Source organism: Pleurodeles waltl, chromosome 7 (assembly GCF_031143425.1).
Source record: "Pleurodeles waltl isolate 20211129_DDA chromosome 7, aPleWal1.hap1.20221129, whole genome shotgun sequence".
Classification (NCBI taxonomy): Eukaryota; Metazoa; Chordata; class Amphibia; order Caudata; family Salamandridae; genus Pleurodeles; species Pleurodeles waltl.
Window position 1 is genome coordinate 1,492,528,663 of NC_090446.1, and position 18,901 is coordinate 1,492,547,563.

At 44.2% G+C, this 18,901-nt stretch overlaps 1 protein-coding gene across 1 annotated transcript in view; it reads right to left on the minus strand.

The window, feature by feature from the left end:
• The window catches only part of LOC138246562 (chemerin-like receptor 1), a 61,568-nt gene extending 50,073 nt beyond the window's left edge, over positions 1-11,495 (minus strand). Inside the window, exon 1 of the mRNA XM_069201240.1 lies at positions 11,363-11,495. The gene's annotated coding sequence lies outside the window, so the exon portion shown is untranslated. The remainder of the gene's footprint in view (positions 1-11,362) is intronic.
• Between the last annotated feature and the right edge of the window lie 7,406 nt (positions 11,496-18,901).

An 18,901-nucleotide genomic window follows, 5' to 3' on the forward strand; every position in this document is an offset into this window, starting at 1 on the left:
GCGGCTTTACCGCCGCGGTCGGAATCCCCATTGGAGCACCGCCGGCCTGTCGGCGGTGCTCCCGCGGTCCTCCGCCCTGGCGGTCTTTGACCGCCAGGGTCAGAATGACCACCTTAATGTTGATGTTGAGCGATTTTAATCTTGTATTTACTATGGATATGCGTACAGTACCTCAGATAGGATAATTGTCCCAACGTATACGGGAAGGGGATTTGCCTCTATTATTGATTATGTTTTTGTATCAGCTAAGTTATATCCTTTGATTTCTAAATTTGCTATTATCTGTCAACTTTTTAGGGACCACAACCCTTCAACATTAAAAATGAGGGCTCCCAGTTTATCAGTAAGGAATACCTTACATTATCATATAGCCCTTCAGATTCAAATCCAGAGCCACGGGAGATGCCTAGGGTGGTCGTTGGTGGGCCCTGATTTCTTTGTTAAATCCTTATTCTGCAGTTGTGTGAATGATTTGGCAATCTGTCTAGAGCCTTATTGTCCAGATGGCGACTTTTAACTGATTTTAGTGCTATTGCAGAAAAGGTTAAAGCCCTTCTGGAGCTAGTATCTAATCCCCCAATCAGACCCCAAAATGGTTTGATTCTTCCACAATTTAAAAAAGTCCTTAAAACTTTCACTAGAGATTGGGAATACATGACTATGCGATGTCATACTTATAAAGATGACTTAAAAAAGAAGAAGAGGCACCTACGGGGAAGGGACTGGGAGGAGTTGGTACAATCTAGTTTAGTTAAAAAATAGTTCTGCGTTTTAGAGCACCATCAGTCAGCTCTGTTTTGCCCTAGGGGAATGTTCTGGGTTTATGTCATCATATACCTGCTAAAGAATGGGTGACCCATTTTGAAAAGATCTATAAGTGCACAGTCCAGATAGTCCAGGGGGCTGAGGCCCAGGAGGTGTGGGAGAGATCGAACGTGGGGCCTGATTCACAAATGTAAATTTAGACGAAAAGTCCAAGTTTAGACAAAAAGTCCAAGTTTAGACCTAAAGTATAACGTTACTCATAGTAAAGTTAGACTTTTGGTCTGAGTTTAGACTTTTTGTCTAAGTAAAGACCAAAAGTCTAAACTCAAACAAAAAGTCTAATTTTGCTCACAGTAAAGTTAGACTTTTGGTTTGAGTTTAGACTATTGGTCTAAGTTTACATTTGTGAATCGGGCACCTGGATTTTACCCTGGAAGAAGTCAGACAGGGCATTAAGTGCCAGATGTACAAAGCTTTTTTCTGTGCAAAAATGGCCCGATTCTCAGAATCGGGCCATTTGCACACAGAAAAAAGCATTTTCGTATGTACAAATGCTATTTTGCAATTCAGTAATCTATTTACCAAATCACAAAAAAGGTTTGCAAGTTGAAAATATGAAGGGGCGTGCCAAGGGCGTCCCTTCTTAATTGCGAGTTGCAGTGGTATGTATGATTGTTTTGTGACCATGAATGTGGTCGCGAAACAATCATAGTTAACACCAATTTCAAATTGGTGCTAACCCATTCGCGAACGGGAAGGGGTCCAAAGGGACTCCTTCCCCTTTGTGAATGGGGGCACAAACTTTTTGTCAGAGAAGGCAGTGGTCCCACAGACCACTGTCTACTCTAAAAAAATAAAACTGAAATGTTTCATTTTTATTTTTAAAATGCATCCTGTTTTCCTCTAAGGAAAACGAGCTGTATTAAAAAAAAAAAACTTTTTTCAAAAAGCAGTCACCATCACCTGCAGGCCACCATCCCTGTGAGTGTGGCCATTCCCAAATGGGTCACAATTTGTGACCTGTCTCATGAATATTAATGAGGCAGGTCCCTTGTGACCCATTTGGAAATCGCTAACAGTGTCAGAGACACTGTTGTACATCAGGTTTTGCAGCTCGCAAATTGCAAGTCAATAAGACTCACAATTTGTGAGTCGCAAAACCTGATATATATACATGTGGCCCTAAGAGGTTAGAAATACTAGCAAAGCTAGAACTAGGGACCCAATTGGCATTCCACCAGATTTATTTGTGCTGCATCCTGATGTTTGGGTGCTAATGCTGACTCTGGTTTTAATTACTGTGGTGAAGGCAGGTCCTCCTCCCGCCAGGTCATCGTCTCTAATTGTGCCATTATTTTAAAAAGGTGATAAGAGACAACCTTAGTGTTATAAAGCACTATTTCTTCTAGATTTGGAAGTGAAGGTTTTGGAGAGGGTGATTTTGGATAGAATGTACTTTTGGCAAAGGACAATAAAATAATATTGGAGTGCCAACATGGTTTTCAGCAGGATGAATCTACTATTGATCAGTGCATAACCTTGCTAATAGTTAGTAATAACTATTCCATTGCCCGTTCCAAGACAATATATTGCGCGTGTATGGACCTAACATCCGCATTTGACTGGATCAACTTTGACAAACTGTAGAAAATCCTTTTGAGTATGGGGGTTAATCCTAATATAGTTCATTTTCTCCAACATCTCTATGTAGACACCCTTGCCGCTGTGAGATATTCTGCAGATTTGGCCTGTACAGATTGCTCTAAAATGAAACAGGGTGAGATAGGGGTGTATTCTTGCTCCTCTCTTGTTTACTCTGTACCTAAATGGACTGGATAATAGATGCTAAGCCCAACTGTCCTTTCATTTGTTCACGTCCTCTGCCTGTTTAGCTATACGCTGATGACAGTTTTAATGGGAAGAACATCTAATGGTCTACAAAGGCTATTGAATGCTTTTGACAATTTTATTGGGGACCTAGACCTGTTGGTTAATCTGTCAAAATCATACATTCTGGTGCTGTGCCCCAGACCTTTAAAATGTAAGGGGCATATGTACAAGCCCCTGGCGCCTTCCTGCTTCACATTAGTGTAATTTTTTTATGCTAATGTGGCATTAGGAAGGCTTTTTTGCTGAGTCGTATTTAGAAAGTGGTGCAATGCTTGCATTGTGCCACTTTGCACCCCCTTCCGCCACAGTATGCCCGTGCCAGGCATAATGTCTACAATATGGTGTTCTGGCACTAGGAGGCCTGCAAAAGTGGTGCAGTGAAATCTACAAGATTTCACTGCACCTTTTTTAACGTAATTTTTAACACAGACGTTCAAATGAAGAACCCATAGAACTCTATGGGCCTCCTTACTTAGGGAAGACGCTGAGTTGGTTAATCCCTCTGTCCGCAAGTACGTTCTGACAACCATAACATGGGAAATGGAGCCCTGCTTAACAATGGTGAAAAACAACAGGGACAGAAGTTTATTAAGCCCCTTTAGGAGAAACTTGTTTCACTTGTTTTTAGCCTCACCACGAAGATGTGATGATTTTCAACTGTTGGACCCTTGCAGTTGTGATAACAAGTCGCCCCAGGACACATTGCACTTTATGTAGTGTTTCAAATTTCATTGTGCACCTGAGCTCCATTTCATTGATCCCTTGCTTAACCCCTGGGATGCCCAGGACGAGCTGGTCTCGCCCTTGGCAACAGTTGCCCTGTGCCGAGGACGAGACCAGCTCGCCCTGCTATGGGCCCCCAGGGGAAGCGCTAGCTCTCCCCTGATGGCCAAACACACCTCTCCCCTGGGCAGGGGGGGCAGAAACCCCTAGACACCAGGGATTTCTTGTTTTTTTGTCTACTTTTTTTATATCTGGGGAGCAACTTCTTGGGCAAGGGTCGCTCCAATGGGGGACAAATTGTCTTTAGGACATTTCTGCTCCCCTTGGGGGCAGATCGGCCAATTTTTATTAGGCCAGTCTGTCCTCAAGGGGGGCAGAAATGCCACTAGGCACCAGAGATTTCTTTCCTTTTTTATTATTATACATAAGAGGAGCGGCCCCTTGGGCAAGGGCTGCTCCCCAGGGGTCAAAATATTTCTAGGCCTTTTCTGCCCCCACTAGGGACAGATCAGCCTATTATAATTAGACCGATCTGCCCCCGGGGGGGCAGAAACCACTAGACACCAGGATTTTTTTTTGTCAGTTTCACGTGAGTGGGCAAGGGTCACTCCCCTGGGGAGGAAATTAGTGTGAGGCCATTTCTGCCCCCCTTGGGGGCGATCGGCCTATTTTAAATAGGCCGACCTGTCCCTGGGGGTGGGGGGGACCTTTAGGCACCAGGGAGCTTTTTATTCATTTTTTTATATGTGGGGAGCGACCCCTTAGGCAAGGGTCGCTCCCCTGGGGGCAAAATTAAGTCTAGGCCATTTCTGTCACATTTAGGGGTAGATCAGCCAATTTTTATTTGGTCAATCTGCCCCCAAGGGGTGCAGAAACCACTAGACACCAGGGATTTTTATTTTTTTGCATCAATTTCACGCAAGGGGAGCAACCCCTTAGGCAACTGAAGGGGGGTAACAGTCTTTCAGCTCTCCTCTGCACACTAAAATATCTTATCCCATGGCCAGCAAGAGGACATTTGATTACTTTGGGTTTTGGATGTACATTTAGGCCATGAGAGCTTGTCTAACTCTCAAAATCGTCCCACTTGGAATGGTGAAGGGTGCACTTTTTGGACTTTGGGACGCTGTCATGTAGAAAAATCCACAAGACCTAGACACATCTGAAAACTGAACATCTAGGTGAGTCCGGGGTGGTGTGCTTCACATGCACCCCGCACCATTTTGATACCCACAATGCCCTGCAAACCTCCAACTTTGCTGGAAATCACACATTTTTCCCACATTTTTGTGATGGAACCTTCCGGAATCTGCAGGAATCCACAAAATTCCTACCACCCAGCATTGTCTCATCTATACGGATAAAAATTCTGGCCCACTTGTCATCCTAAAAATTTTTTTTTTCAAACTGCTGTTTTGGACCCGCTTTGGTTCACCCTCAATTTTGACATGTTTTTGGCTCTTCCCTGCCACAGGCACTTGTCCTACCTACACAGTGAGGTATAATTTTCACCGGGAGACTGAGGGAACTTTGGGGGGTAGGAAATTTGTCACGGTGCAGTAATCCCATAAAGAAATGTGGGAAAATGTGATTTTTTAGCAAAATTTGAGGTTTGCTGAGGATTCAGAAAACACTGGGGGATCCACGCAAGTCACCCCTCCTTGGATTCCCTCGGGTGTCTAGTTTTCAGCAATGTTTGGTTTTGGTAGGTTTCCTATATGGCTGCTGAGCCCAGGACCAAAAATGCAGGTGCCCCCCCACCGCAAAAACAGGTAGTTTTGTAATTGATCATTTTTGATGTGTCCACATAGTGTTTTCGGGCATTTTCTTTCACGGGCGCTAGGCCTACCCACACAAGTGAGGTACCATTTTTATCGGGAGACTTGGGGGAACACTGTGTGGAAGGAAATTTGTGGCTCCTCTTAGATTCCAGAAATTTGTGTCACCGGAATGTGAGGGAAAAGTGTTTTTCTGGCTAAATATGAGGTTTGCAAAGGATTCTGGGTAACAGAACATGTTGAGTGCCCCATAAGTCACCCCGTCCTGGATTCCCCTAGGTGTCTAGTTTAAAAAAATGCACAGGTTTGGTAGGTTTCCCTAAGTGCAGGCTGAGCTAGAGGCCAAATCGACAGCTAGGCACTTTGCAAAAAACAGCTCTGTTTTCTTTGAGAAAATGTGATGTGTCCACGTTGTGTTTTGGGGCATTTCCTGATGCGGGCATTAGGTCTATCCACACACACGAGATACCATTTTTATCAAGAGACTTGGGGGAACGCTAGATGGAAGGATATTTGTGGCTCCTCTCACATTCCAGAACTTTCTGTCACCGAAATGTGAGGAAAATGTGTTTTTTTGGCCAAATTCTGAGGTTTGCAAAGGATTCTGGGTAGCAGAACCTGGTGAGAGCCCCACAAGTCACCCCATCCTAGATTCCCCTAGGTGTCCAATTTTCAAAAATGCACAGGTTTGGTAGGTTTCCCTAGTTGCCGGCTGAGCTAGAGGCCAAAATCCACAGCTAGGCACTTTGCTAAAAACAGCTCTGTTTTCTTTGGGAAAATCTGATGTGTCCACGTTGTGTTTTGGGACTTTTCCTGTTGCGGGCACTAGGTCTACCCACACAAGTGAGGTACAGTTTTTATCGGGAGACTTAGCGGAACGCTGGGTGGATGGAAATTTGTGGCTCCTCTCAGATTCCAGAACTCTCTGTCGCCAAAATGTGAGGAAAAAAATATTTTTTGGGCCAAATTTTGAGGTTTGCAAAGGATTCTAGGTAACAGAACCTGGCGCGAGCCCCACAAGTCACCCCATCTTGGATTCCCCTAGGTGTCTAGTTTTAAAAAATGCACAGGTTTGGTGGGTTTTCCTGGGTGCCGGCTGAGCTAGAGATCAAAATCCACAGCTAGGCACTTTAAAAAAACATGTCAGTTTTCAATGGAAAATTGTGATGTGTCCATGGTGCATTTCCTGTTGCGTGCATAAGGCCTACCCTTGCAAGTGAGGTACCATTTTTATCGGGAGACTTGGGAGAAGACAGAATAGCAGAACAAGTGTTATTGCCCCTTGTCTTACTCTACGTTTTTTCCTTCCAAATGTAAGACAGTGTGTGAAAAAGATGACTATTTGAAAAATGCCCTGTAATTCACATGCTAGTATGGGCACCTCGGAATTCAGAGATGTGCAAATAACCACGGCTTCTCAACACTTTACTTGTGCATATTTTGTAAATACAAAGGTATTCTTGTTACCTATTTTTCACTCTTTATATTTCAGCAAATGAATTGCTATATACCCAGTACAGAATGAAGAAACATTGCAAGGTGCAAGCTCCATTATTGGCTCTGGGGACCTAAGGTTCTTGATGAACCTACAAGCCCTATATATCCCCGCAACCAGAATAGTCCAGCAGATGTAACGGTATATTGCTTTAAAAACAATCTGACATTGCTGGAAAAAGGTTACAGAGTAAAATGTGGAGAAAATGGCAGTTTTTTTACCTCAATTTCAATATTGTTTTATTTCAGCTGTTATTTTCTGTATGAAAACTTTGTAGAATCTACACAAATGACCCCTTGCTGAATTCAGAATGGTGTCTACATTTCAGAAATGTTTAGCTGTCCGGGATCCAGCATTGGTTTCACACCCATTTGTGTCACTAACTGGAAGGAGGATAAAAGCACAAAAATAGTAAAAATGGGGTATGTCCCAGTAAAATGCCAAAATTGCATTGAAAAATGTGGTTTTCCGATTCAAGTCTGTCTGTTCCTGAAAGCTGGGAAGAGGGTGATTTTAGCACCACAAACCCTTTGTTGATGCCATTTTCAGGGAAAAAACACAAGTCTTCTTCTGCAGCCCTTTTTCCCCATTTAAAAAAATATATAAAAAATTAGCTGTATTTTGGCTAATTTCTTGGTCTTCTTCAGGGGATCCCACAAACTCTTGGTACCTCTAGAATCCCTAGGATATTGGAAAAAAGGATGCAAATTTGCTGTGGGTAGCTCATGTGGAAAAAAAGTTATGAGGGTCCAAACTCGAACTGCCCCAAATAGCCAAAAAAGGCCTGCCACCTAAGGGGGAAAAGGCCTGGCAGCGAAAGTGTTAAAGGGGATGGTTTTTAACAAGCCTGACCAGCACTTTTCTATCTGCAAATGTCAGGAGAATGGGTAATTACTCAGATGAACTGTTTTTAAGTGCTGATGTGTCTATTCGGAGTACTATGGATAATGATTTTGAAATTTTATGATCTGTCTTCATTTTATCTTATTTATTTACAGTTTTTACAGCACTGTATTTTGCTGCTGTCTTTTATGGTATCAAACTGAATAAAAAAGAATTTGATATTCGACAAGGCTATCCATCCATCCATAATCTCCTAATTTTTTTTTTTTATATATAGCCTAGCAGCAATGAGAATGTGAAAAAAACATAAAATAATACACCTAAGGCCTACTTCAGGGAAAAAATAGGCTCCAAACAGTACAAAAACAACACTGTAAAATTAACAAATCTATGCAAAATGTACAAAAGAATACAAGGAAACTATGGCCCGTATTTATACTCCGTTTGCGCCGAATTAGCGTCGTTTTTTTAGACGCAAATTCGGCGCAAAACTAACGCCATATTTATACTTTGGCGTTAGACGCGTCTAGCGCCAAAGTATGGGCAAATAGCGTCATTTTTTTGTGTGAACGCCTTCCTTGCGTTAATGAGATGCAAGGAAGGTGTTCCCGTCTAAAAAAATGACGGCGACGCAAATGCGTCGTATTTATACTCCCGGGCAAAAATCACGCCCGGGAGTTGGCGGGTCAAAAAACCCCGCATTTGCGCCACTATTTAACGCCTGGGTCAGGGTAGGCGTTAAGGTGCCTGTGGGCTCAAAATGAGCCCACAGGTGCCCTCCCCTGCCCCCAGGGACCCCCCCTGCCACCCCTGCCCACCCCAGGAGGACACCCAAGGATGGAGGGACCCACCCCAGGGACATTCAGGTAAGTTCAGGTAAGTATAATTTTTTATATTTTTAATTTTTTTTGGTGGCATAGGGGGGCCTTATTTGTGCCCCCCTACATGCCACTATGCCCAATGACCATGCCCAGGGGACATAAGTCCCCTGGGCATGGCTATTGGGCAAGAGGGCATGACTCCTGTCTTTACTAAGACAGGAGTCATTTAAATGGCGTCTGGGCGTCGAAAAAAATGGCGCAAATCAGGTTGAGGTGATTTTTTTGCCTCAACCTGACTTGCCCCATTTTAAGAGGCCCTAACGCCATTTTCCCCCTACGCCGGCGCTGCCTGGTCTACGTGGTTTTTTTCCACGCACACCAGGCAGCGCCGGTCTGCTAGCGCCGGCTAACGCCATTCCATAAATACGGCGCCCGCATGGCGCTTCAGAATGGCGTTAGACGGCGCTAAATTTTTTGACGCTAAACTGCGTTAGCGCAGTTTAGCGTCAAAAAGTATAAATATGGGCCTATATTTATTATATCAGGCACCCACAGTCTCTGCCTCTATAACATTTTCTTCTTGCGTAAAAAAAGACAAATTAATTTTGCCCACCAAAAAACATGAACCCACACAGTTGTAAAAATTAAACTCAAAGATGTAACTTCAATTTGATTTCCCAGTTGTATGTGCTGAGAGAACTGCAGCTGTATTCAGTTTTGTAGTTTTGTGCTCGAAAATGAGCCAAAGGATAAACTCAGGTAAAAAAAATCTGTTTTCACTTTTTGTTACCCACGACTATTGAAGCAACTGGCGGTGGCGTTTGGAAGATGTTTCTGCCTTTGGTACCAATAGTGTTGTTTCACAGCATCTTGCATTACAATTCATCTCCAACCTAGAGTATTATGTGATGTGCTGTAATTGTGTAATATCAGTAATTAAGCTTAAATATTGTTACGCAATATTTCAGAAAGTATGCCAGAATATGATGATGTAAATTTCACCGAGGAATACTTTTTAAAAGGGTTAGTTAGAGAGGCTTCTGCTTTAGTACAACATTCCCTTTCCATATTTGTTTGCTCACCCTCCCAATCGAATCATTCGCTTAATAGGTCCCTAACTTTAAAATAGTAACATTTTAGTAGACAACATTTTTCCACATCGGGGTTTGGCCACAGGTTAATTTGAAATATGATGAAGATAACCATGAAATTCACTGAAAAAAGGTAAAAGTGATGTTATAATTAAGTCAGGTGCTAAGAACGTCTTAAAACACCCATAGAAATGAACTGAAAAAAACAAAACTAAAAGTTATAATTAGGTGTTGAAATGAGACTATAACGAACAATAAAGAACCCAAGCTATAATTTGCTGAACTAACTATAACTTGCACCCCCATCATGCATCACAAATTGCATCACAAATTACATCACATATAAAGTAATAAATGGCATTACAAATCATCACAAACATATGACCTACTGGTGGTCGTTATTGTTAGGACTTAGTTTCAGTAGGAAAAACCTTTTTTGACTACATCTTTGACATTGTTTGGCGAAACTTCATGAAATTTCCCCCCAAAAAAGAGTCTGTTGAGTCTTGTTGTGCATGGATGTTTCGGTATGATTTGTCAAGAAGGGTCCAAAAAAAAGTGGGGTGTTTCATAAAAAGTGTGTTTCCCATATTATTTCACATAGAGATTTTAGACAGCCCGAACCACTGGGTGGAATTACACCACATTTGACAGAAAGGTAGCTCATGATCGAGAAAGCACCTTTTTTGTTATTTGATGTAAATCCATTCAGTAGTTTTCAAGAAAATAAAGAAAATCCAAATTTGGAAATCTAGGTGCGCAAATAATTCACAAACTCTCCTGATGTCGTGCAGTGATCTGATTGGCTGCCAACTCTTCAACCAGGGAGTGTTGCCAGCCATTTTGGGACTCAGACTCAGCCGAGTCCCAAACAAAAAGCTAAAAATAAAGAAAAGGGGGCAGGGTATAAATAAAAGGCAAAAAGCATTTTTTTTTATTTTGCCACAAGTTCGCAGAGGATTCGAAAATTGGAAGCAAACATTTTAAAACTTGCCATGCAGTGTTTTCTCATCAAACATGTTTTAAGTTTTACCAGTTTGATCCACTCAACATAACTTTAGGTGTGTCACAATTTTGTCGTAAGTAAGACTGCTCTAGTAGTTCTTCAGAACAATCTGGGGGGCTTCAGTAGAACACAAGTGAATCAATCGACAGACTGCTCCTGTTGGAAGTTCATGTTTTACTGAGAATGTCAGACTTCATTCTCATATGTCTGAGAAAGATAGTGTGAATTTATGAAAAATATGCTCTCATTTCAGCTCCTGGAGCACCTTCCACAACCTCTATAGGAAAATCATGAGAAAGCAGTTTTCTCTCAAACATGATCCTTGAAATACCAGGTTTGGACACAACAATCCTGGTGGAATATGATCTGCCAGAAGTCTCCGCCGGGATCAGGGATCTCGACGGGTTGGCAACAGCAAAAGTCGTGGTCAGTCACAGTGGTGCCAAGTTCGGCACCGCCATAGTGATCACAACTTTGCCTTCTGCCAGCCTTTCCATGGCAGGGTCCCAGCCATGAAAAGGATGGCTGAAAGGAATTGTTGGGGCCCATGGTTGTGGGCAGTGCAGGAGCCCTTCTGCCAGCGCCCTCAGAATGCGCATGGTGTGCCGCATTTATGTCATTTTTTGACACATAAGAGGTGCAAACTTACAAAATATATTTCTATTTTGTACGTTTGTGCCGCTTCTGAGTTAAAAAATGACGCAAATGCGGTGGAAAAAAAGTATAAATATGGCCCATAATCTCCAGAATGCTGGAGCCAGGGGCAGAAACCATATGTGGAAAGGATGGAGCTCCATGAAAGGCCAGTACGACAGAGGCAATGCCAGTCGAACTAAACACTCTGGGGTGTAACAGCTGTGCTGGTTTGGTTCCACTGTTTCAGGTATTGATTTTCGGGCAGAAGTTATACCTTACCATCCCACTTCCCAGAGTCCACACCCTTTCCATACCTGTGAGCCAATGAGACAGCCTGGATTTTTCTTTCTTTCGGATCTTCTTTAGGTTTACTCAGACAATCTCCTCGTCCTCCTCTTTCATGTGAATGCTTCGAGTCCTTCTCTTGGTGTGTTCAAGGCTCTCCCGACCCCTCCTCCCTCCCGGGGTAGTGAGATCAGAAACACATCACAACTGGTTCCCACTCTCTGCTTCAGCGTGAGACGTTGGCAGTTTCCATCTGAGACATTATTGAGTATCTGATGCACATATCCAAACATGGTATAGATGGGTGTCACGAGGCTGATAAGATTTGAACCAGAGGGGAAAACTGTTAAGCTTCAACAGACAAATGAGCAACAGTAGCCTATGCAATATGGAAATCATGGTAATAACAACAGTAATAACAATTATACTCATGTGCAAATGTGCACAACTGCATTTGTGAAATATGTGGACCTAATAGGTACATTTATGAATATGCTCTCCTGTGCCTTGCATGTGTGTACCAGGTCAGGAGAAGCACGTGTGCATCAGGTACCCACATGGCACCAGCAGCATGCAAACGTCCTGTAATTTTTGTGTACTCTGTGATTACTACTCATAGTTAATAACGTTTTCTTCATGTGGGTTTTTTATGTTAAAATCACAGCTTTTGCATCATTTGAATTTTCTTCTGAAGTAAAAAGAAATCTTACGAACACCCATCCAGTAAAGTTTTGAAGTTACGTCTTTGCAAAAGGACACCCCCATTTTCAGCCCCAGCTAACAATTATGCAGAAATATTGGGCCAGGTTTACTAGAAACTGGTGCAGGGTGGTGCTGCGCTAAAATCAGCACCAGTTTTGAAACACAGGGCTGCGTCATATTCACAGGAATATGGCGCAGCACTGCGTTTCCCCCTGCACCAGTGCTAAATTAAGCCGCCTCCGCCAACGCAGGCATCCTTGCACCATAGTGCAAGGGTGTCTGGTTGAGGGGAGAGATTGTTTATGTGCAGGAAGGTACCTCTTTCTGTACATAACCAATCATCCATGGCATTTAGCTATTTCTATGTGTGATGCAGAATACAGCACACATAGAAAAAGCAAAAAAAGAGGAGGAATAAAAGCATTCCTCCTCATTTTGCCATGCTAACGCCACCCCTGTGGTGGGATTAGTTTTTGACGCATCCACAGAATTACGATTTCTCATAAATCTGGGGCAGCGTCAAAAACAATGGGTGTTGCGATGAACGCCCACTGCAACATCCGTTGCATGTCTCTCAGATGAAGAAAACTGCGTTAGAGGGGCCCATGTTTACAAGGAGGCGTAACACCACAAAAGCGGCATTACACCTTGTAAAGATGGAGCAGTGGTTAGTGCCACCAGAGCGTCGCAAAAAGTGACGCTCTGGTGGCAATAGCGCCTTGCAAATCTGGTCCATTGTGCATTGGTGTGAACACAGGAATGGACATTGTCATAGGAGAAGGAGGAAACTTTGGGGGTCATTCCGAGTTTGGCGGGCGGCAGTTGCCACCTGCCAAACTTCCCCCGTCGAAAGGCCATTTCGACTTTCCCGCTGGACCGGCGGGCGACCACCAAAAGAGCGCCCGCCGGCCCAGCGGGAAAGGCCCTGCAACATTGAAGCCGGCTCCGAATGGAGCCGGCGGTTCTGCTGGGGCCCTGTTAGGGGGCCCCACGACACCCGTTCCCGCCATCCTGTTTCTGGCTGTGAAAACCGCCAGAAACAGACTGGCGGGAAGGGGGTCGGAATCCCCATGGCGGCGCTGCAAGCAGCGCCGCCATGGAGGATTCTCCCAGCCGGGGGAAATCCGGCGGTGAACCGCCGGACCCGGCTGCCGCAGTCGGAATAGCAAAGGAAGCACCGCCAGCCTGTTGGCGGTGCTTCCGTGGTCGTAGACCCTGACGGTTGATGACTGCCAGGGTCAGAATGACCCCCTTTGTGTACTACAGGTACGGCAATAATAAGGTTCAAAGCAAGACTTTGCTGAAACATTTCATTACTCCCAGCTGTGACAACTTTCTCTCTACTTTAAGCATAGGTAGGCACAAGCACACCACTACACACTTGTCTAGATTTTATTCTCATTTGATAGCTCTGTGAACTCTATTACTTGGCCTATTGACTGCTAGTAGCCAGCATCCAGTGGGATCTCTAGGTCATGACCTCACATCCCTCAAGGACAACTAACTAGTCTCTCAGCCTTCTAAAGCAGATTAAATGCATCCTAATCAATTGTGTATTGACACATATGTCATATACAGTGATTAGAAACCACAATAAACTGCAGTAATACATACTGTATAGTCCCTCGGGCTATCCTATTCTAACTTTTATCTTTTTGAACAACTATATTTAACCCCTGGTTGCTTTTATCAGGTCTTATGGATGTTCCACCTTCTCCAATGCTAATGTGTCTCAGATTAGTCTTCCCTTATATGAGAAAACAGAGCTGATTGCAGAGTCCCCCTAACTTTTTGCCCCCATTTTCCACTTTTTGTTGGTGTTTTCCTGACTCTGATGGTGCCCTGGGTACTGCTAACCAGTCCCAGGGCCTGTGCTCTGTGTAAAATCAATATGCAAATTAGGCTAATTATAATTGGCTAAGTCACTCTACCTATAAGTCCCTAGTATATGGTAGGGCATGTAGGTTTAGGGACCACAGCATAGGTAGTGCACCCATGGGCAGGCTTGCCTTTCTGGCTGCTTTTAAGTTAAAGTTATATACAAATTCGACTTTGGAATTAAAAGTAGTTCCAAAGTCTTAAACTACCTTATTTTTATATATAAGTCACCCCTAAGGTGTGAAGAGGCCCCTAGGGCTGGGTGCCATGTAACTATACCCAGGGACCTTATAAAAGTAGTTTTATAAGCCCTGGTGAGGTAAAAACAGACAAATGTGTTTCCCCCTCATTGTAGGAAATGGCCTTCATAGGCTAGAATGGGCAGACTTTATTTTAATTTTTTAAGTCCACTTAAATGATGGATACCAAGAGTTTGGTATCAAATTAATTGTTATAATAAACCCCACAACTTCAAGTTGTTGGATTTAATATAACTTGTTCAGGTAAAGAGTTTTAAACTTTACCTGAAAAGTTGCCAATTTCAGCCCTGCATTGTTTTTGCTGCTGTGCTCTGATTGGCCAGCCTCTGGCATCCTAGTCAGGCTGCCTTGATGAGGTGTGAAGTGGCCTGGCTTCACTCAAAGGAATGTGCCTGTGGGAGGAAATCTCCCCTCAGCAGATGGTGAGGCAGGAAGGGGGAGGGCTGCTAAACTGGTCCTCAAAGGCAGAGAAGGGCATTTGGAGAAACCAGCAACACCCCCACATCCTTCAACCCCAGACAACTAGGTGCCCCCTTGATTAGATTAGGAGAGGGCAGGAGAGGGGTGTGTTTATGATTTTTAGCCACACCAGTGGGTGGGCTCAGCCAGATGTAACCTCTAAAAATCAGATTAAGCCATGATGGATTTTTGGAGAATGTTGCCTCCTGGGATTGATTTTTGCCACACTTCCCAGGAAGTGGTCATCACAGGGGGAAGGACCCTGCACCTGATTGGGGAACCAGGACCCACCTGCTTTTCACCCAGGAGCATGGATAAAACTGGCAGACCTGCACCCACACCTCAGATCCCCATCAGATTCCAACAAGGAAGAACCAAAGGAGAAGAAGGATTGCCCTGCTGGACCCCTGGCCTGCACCTGGAACCTGCACTCAGAAGGACTGTACCAGCTGCACACTTGGGCTTCACCACAAGAAGGACTTTGCCTGGTTTCAACTGGTTCAAGGAGGGACTCCCTGTTTGCTACAGGTGAAAAATTGCTAACCAGAGTCCCCTGCACCAAGTCCTGAAGAAATCAACCAGCTGACCACTGCCCAGTGGCCAAAAAGGAGTTTGCGCCAGGTGCATTCTGGGAGTTGTAGTCCACAACCCCCAAGGACCTTCTCAGAACTTCTGGACCCTTGGGGTGAGCTGTGGACCTCAAAAGAATCTTAAAAGGACATCTGGGGTAAGCCCCAGAAGTTTGGAGAACTTTTGAAAAAAAGCTCCATAGAGGGGCCGACCCGCCGCAGCAACTCTAGCCGGCTTGCCTCAACCGCGACTTTGACTGATTTGCTGGTTCATCCCGGTTAAGAAAATCTCTGAAAAAGAGACTAAGTCCGAACGTAAAAAGTTGACCGGAACCTCCCAGCCAGCATATCCGAGGAGGGCTCCAAGGATGTCGGATTGGCTGGCAGGATCGTCCCGCTGATGAAAATCTTCAGAAAAAAGACTAAGGGGGTCATTCTGACCCCGGCTGTCAAGGACCGCCGGGGCCAGGGTCGGCGGGAGCACCGCCAACAGGCTGGCGGTGCCCAGCAGGGCATTCTGACCGCGGCGGTTTGGCCGCGGTCAGAAGAGGAAAACCGGCGGTCTCCCGCCGGTTTTCCGCTGCCCACATGAATCCTCCATGGCGGCGCAGCTTGCTGCGCCGCCATGGGGATTCAGACACCCCATACCGCCATCCTGTTCCTGGCGGTTCGCCCGCCAGGAACAGGATGGCGGTATGGGGTGTTGTGGGGCCCCTGGGGGCCCCTGCAGTGCCCATGCCAATGGCATGGGCACTGCAGGGGCCCCCGTAAGAGGGCCCCACAAAGAATTTCAGTGTCTGCTTTGCAGACACTGAAATTCGCGACGGGTGCAACTGCACCCATCGCACCTTCCCACTCCGCCGGCTCCATTCGGAGCCGGCTTCCTCGTGGGAAGGGTGTTTCCCACTGGGCTGGCGGGCGGCCTTTTGGCGGAACCCAGAATAACCGCAGTGGTCTTCTGACCGTGGTGCGGTATTCTGGAGGGGGGAACTCTGGCGGGCGGCCTCCGCCGCCCACCAGAATTAGAATCACCCCCTAAGTGTGAAGGTAAACTTTTAACCGAGGCCTCCCGCGGCCTGTAGCCGAGCAGGGCTCCATCGCGGTCGGCCTTAAACTTTGACTTTGCCCTGGTCGAGGTGCAACCAGATGACCAGATTGGCACTTTCTGTTTCTAGGCCCTAAAAAAACAATAATTCTTTAAAAATTCATATCTCTAGTTCCTCTTATCCAATTTTGTTCGTTTTTGTGTCATTTTAAAGATAAGAATTCATTCTATTTCTATAAATTGGCTTTGGATTTTTAAACTGTTTCCTGTGTTTTATTAAATTACTGTTTTTTTATATTTCAATGCTTTACACTCTGTCTCCTAAGTTAAGCCTTGTCGCTCGTTGCCAAGCTACCAAGGGTTGAGCTGGGTTTAATTTACTGCGACCTAACTGGATCTAAGTGGAGGTTAGTGGCCTATTGCTAAGTGTAGGTACTTACCTGCCCTTACCAATAACCCATTTTCCAACACCTTAGATCAACATTCTCTTGAGACAGCTATACAATTACCAATGTAAATGCACTGGATATCCTGTCACAGGTAATGCAAATAAGACCGAACTGGTGTTGGTGGGTAAGACGCTAGAAAGATGGTCCAACATATACTTACCTTTAGGGATGGGCTTGGTACCATCACCCATCAGCTCTGTGAAATCTCTGCAAGTTGTTCCTGAGCTTATACTTTCCATGACACTGCACATAGATTCAGTGGTCTCCCATTGTTTTGGGGTTTTACCATCTAACCTACATGGACAAATGACAGTATCACGAGTCCTGTCAAGATTGGATGACTCCAAACTTCTGTACTCAAGACTTCCTGATATAGACCATTGTCATCTTAAACAGATTCATAATATTGTCGTAAGAGCGGCTCATAGGGTAAGTAAAAGCGATCATATCACCAATGCCTGCATTTGTTTACATTGACACTCTGTGCAGCAGAATATATTTTAATGGCCTCGAAAGTTGTACCCTCCTCTTGGGTTTCTCATTGTACAACCCTTTAAAATCTCTAAGTTCTGGTAGTGCTAAGCTCTTCTCTGTGCTCAGAGAGGACTTGGGTGGCAGCCAGATATCTCTTTGTGCATGGTCCACCACTGTAAAAAGTGCGCCGGGTAAAACTGAAGTTAATTTCATCTTGAACTTTACGAAGGGTTTAAAAAACAAACTTATCTGTTAATACTCCTGTCACCCCCACCCGCTTTTTGCATTTCTTGTTTTGAATTTAGGCAGCTCCAAGATGTCCAACTGGTGACCATCACGTTTCACCAGCTCTTCATTCCTTTATTCATTCATTTACACAAGTATTGAATACATGTATCTTTGGATTTAATTTAATTGGCCCTAAATCTACTTGCACCTATGGTTCTCGCATAGTGTTAATGCCGATATCTTGCCTACCTTGCTTAATTCCCGAATACTTTGAGACTTTCCCCTGTAATACCCAAATTAGTTTAGAACCTAAATTAGATAACCCTAGGTTTTTTCATGTTTAGGAGGAGTAATCTGAATTCCTTTAAGGAATGTCAATTTTGGTATCTTAGTTTCTGTATTGCTGTACCTGTAAACTTTGTATGCCTTATGCTAGTGAGACTGAACTTATTCCAGCATTTCAGCTTACCGGTTATGATTTGTACCTTTACAACTTGATTCTGATATGCACTTATATTGGACTGATTACAAATTTGTAACAAACTTACTAAACTTTCCATAGTGATTTCTAGTCCTCACTGTGTGTCCAAATGGGCTTTATGAGACTGTAAATTATTGATCTGTGGTTAACTCCCTGGACTCCTAGTCCACTACAAGGTTCAAAAAGAAGAAGACTGACCACTGCTTCCATACACACTCCTGCAGCACAAAATATGTGCAATTTAACACGCGTGTTATGTCACTGTGGTCGTGATCTCAGACCATGTGCCTTCTATGTGTATTTACTGACACATACATTTCTCACTATCTCTGCACACTTATGAAACCTATTTGCTCTCTAGAGTGAGTTCTATTATCAAATGATTTCAGTCTGTTCCTACCAGAAGCCCTTTCAAGGCCACGGGACACGCAGGGGTTGCTGGGTCCAACTGTGGGAGCAGATGCTATTTACTCCTAATTTCTTGGGCCTTACTATTGACCTTGAGCCACTTGGCCAATACTCCTTCTGCAGTTTACTCTTTGGGGTAGCTTTGGTTGAGCAGTCAAGGCTCTCTCAGGGAGGAAGTGTAGATACGGGTTAGAGAACACAACTCATAACTCAACGTTCAAAGTGCACAAACAATAAATCAATGCCCAGTCAAATACTTGCTTTTATATGAAAAAGAAGTATTTTATTTCTAACTCTACACATGCAAAGGTAAAGACATTCAGAAGCAACAACACAATCCCCCTTGAGGTCGGGGCTCTAGTAGTTGTCAGGCAAATTCCTGCCCCGCCCACCTTTGTGTAATATGTTCAGGGTTATTCTCTATTCACTTGTGGCTGCATCTAAGGAATGCACACTATTACTCCATAATAAAGAGTTCCCCGTTTACTTTTCAGGATCTTGTCAAAAGTGTCTATGGTTCCAGAGCACTGTTAGCAGCAAATCCTCAGGGCCCAACCGACCCAGTTTATGTCTTACCCACTCCTACAGCACGGAAGCATTCAGTGTCACAGTGAG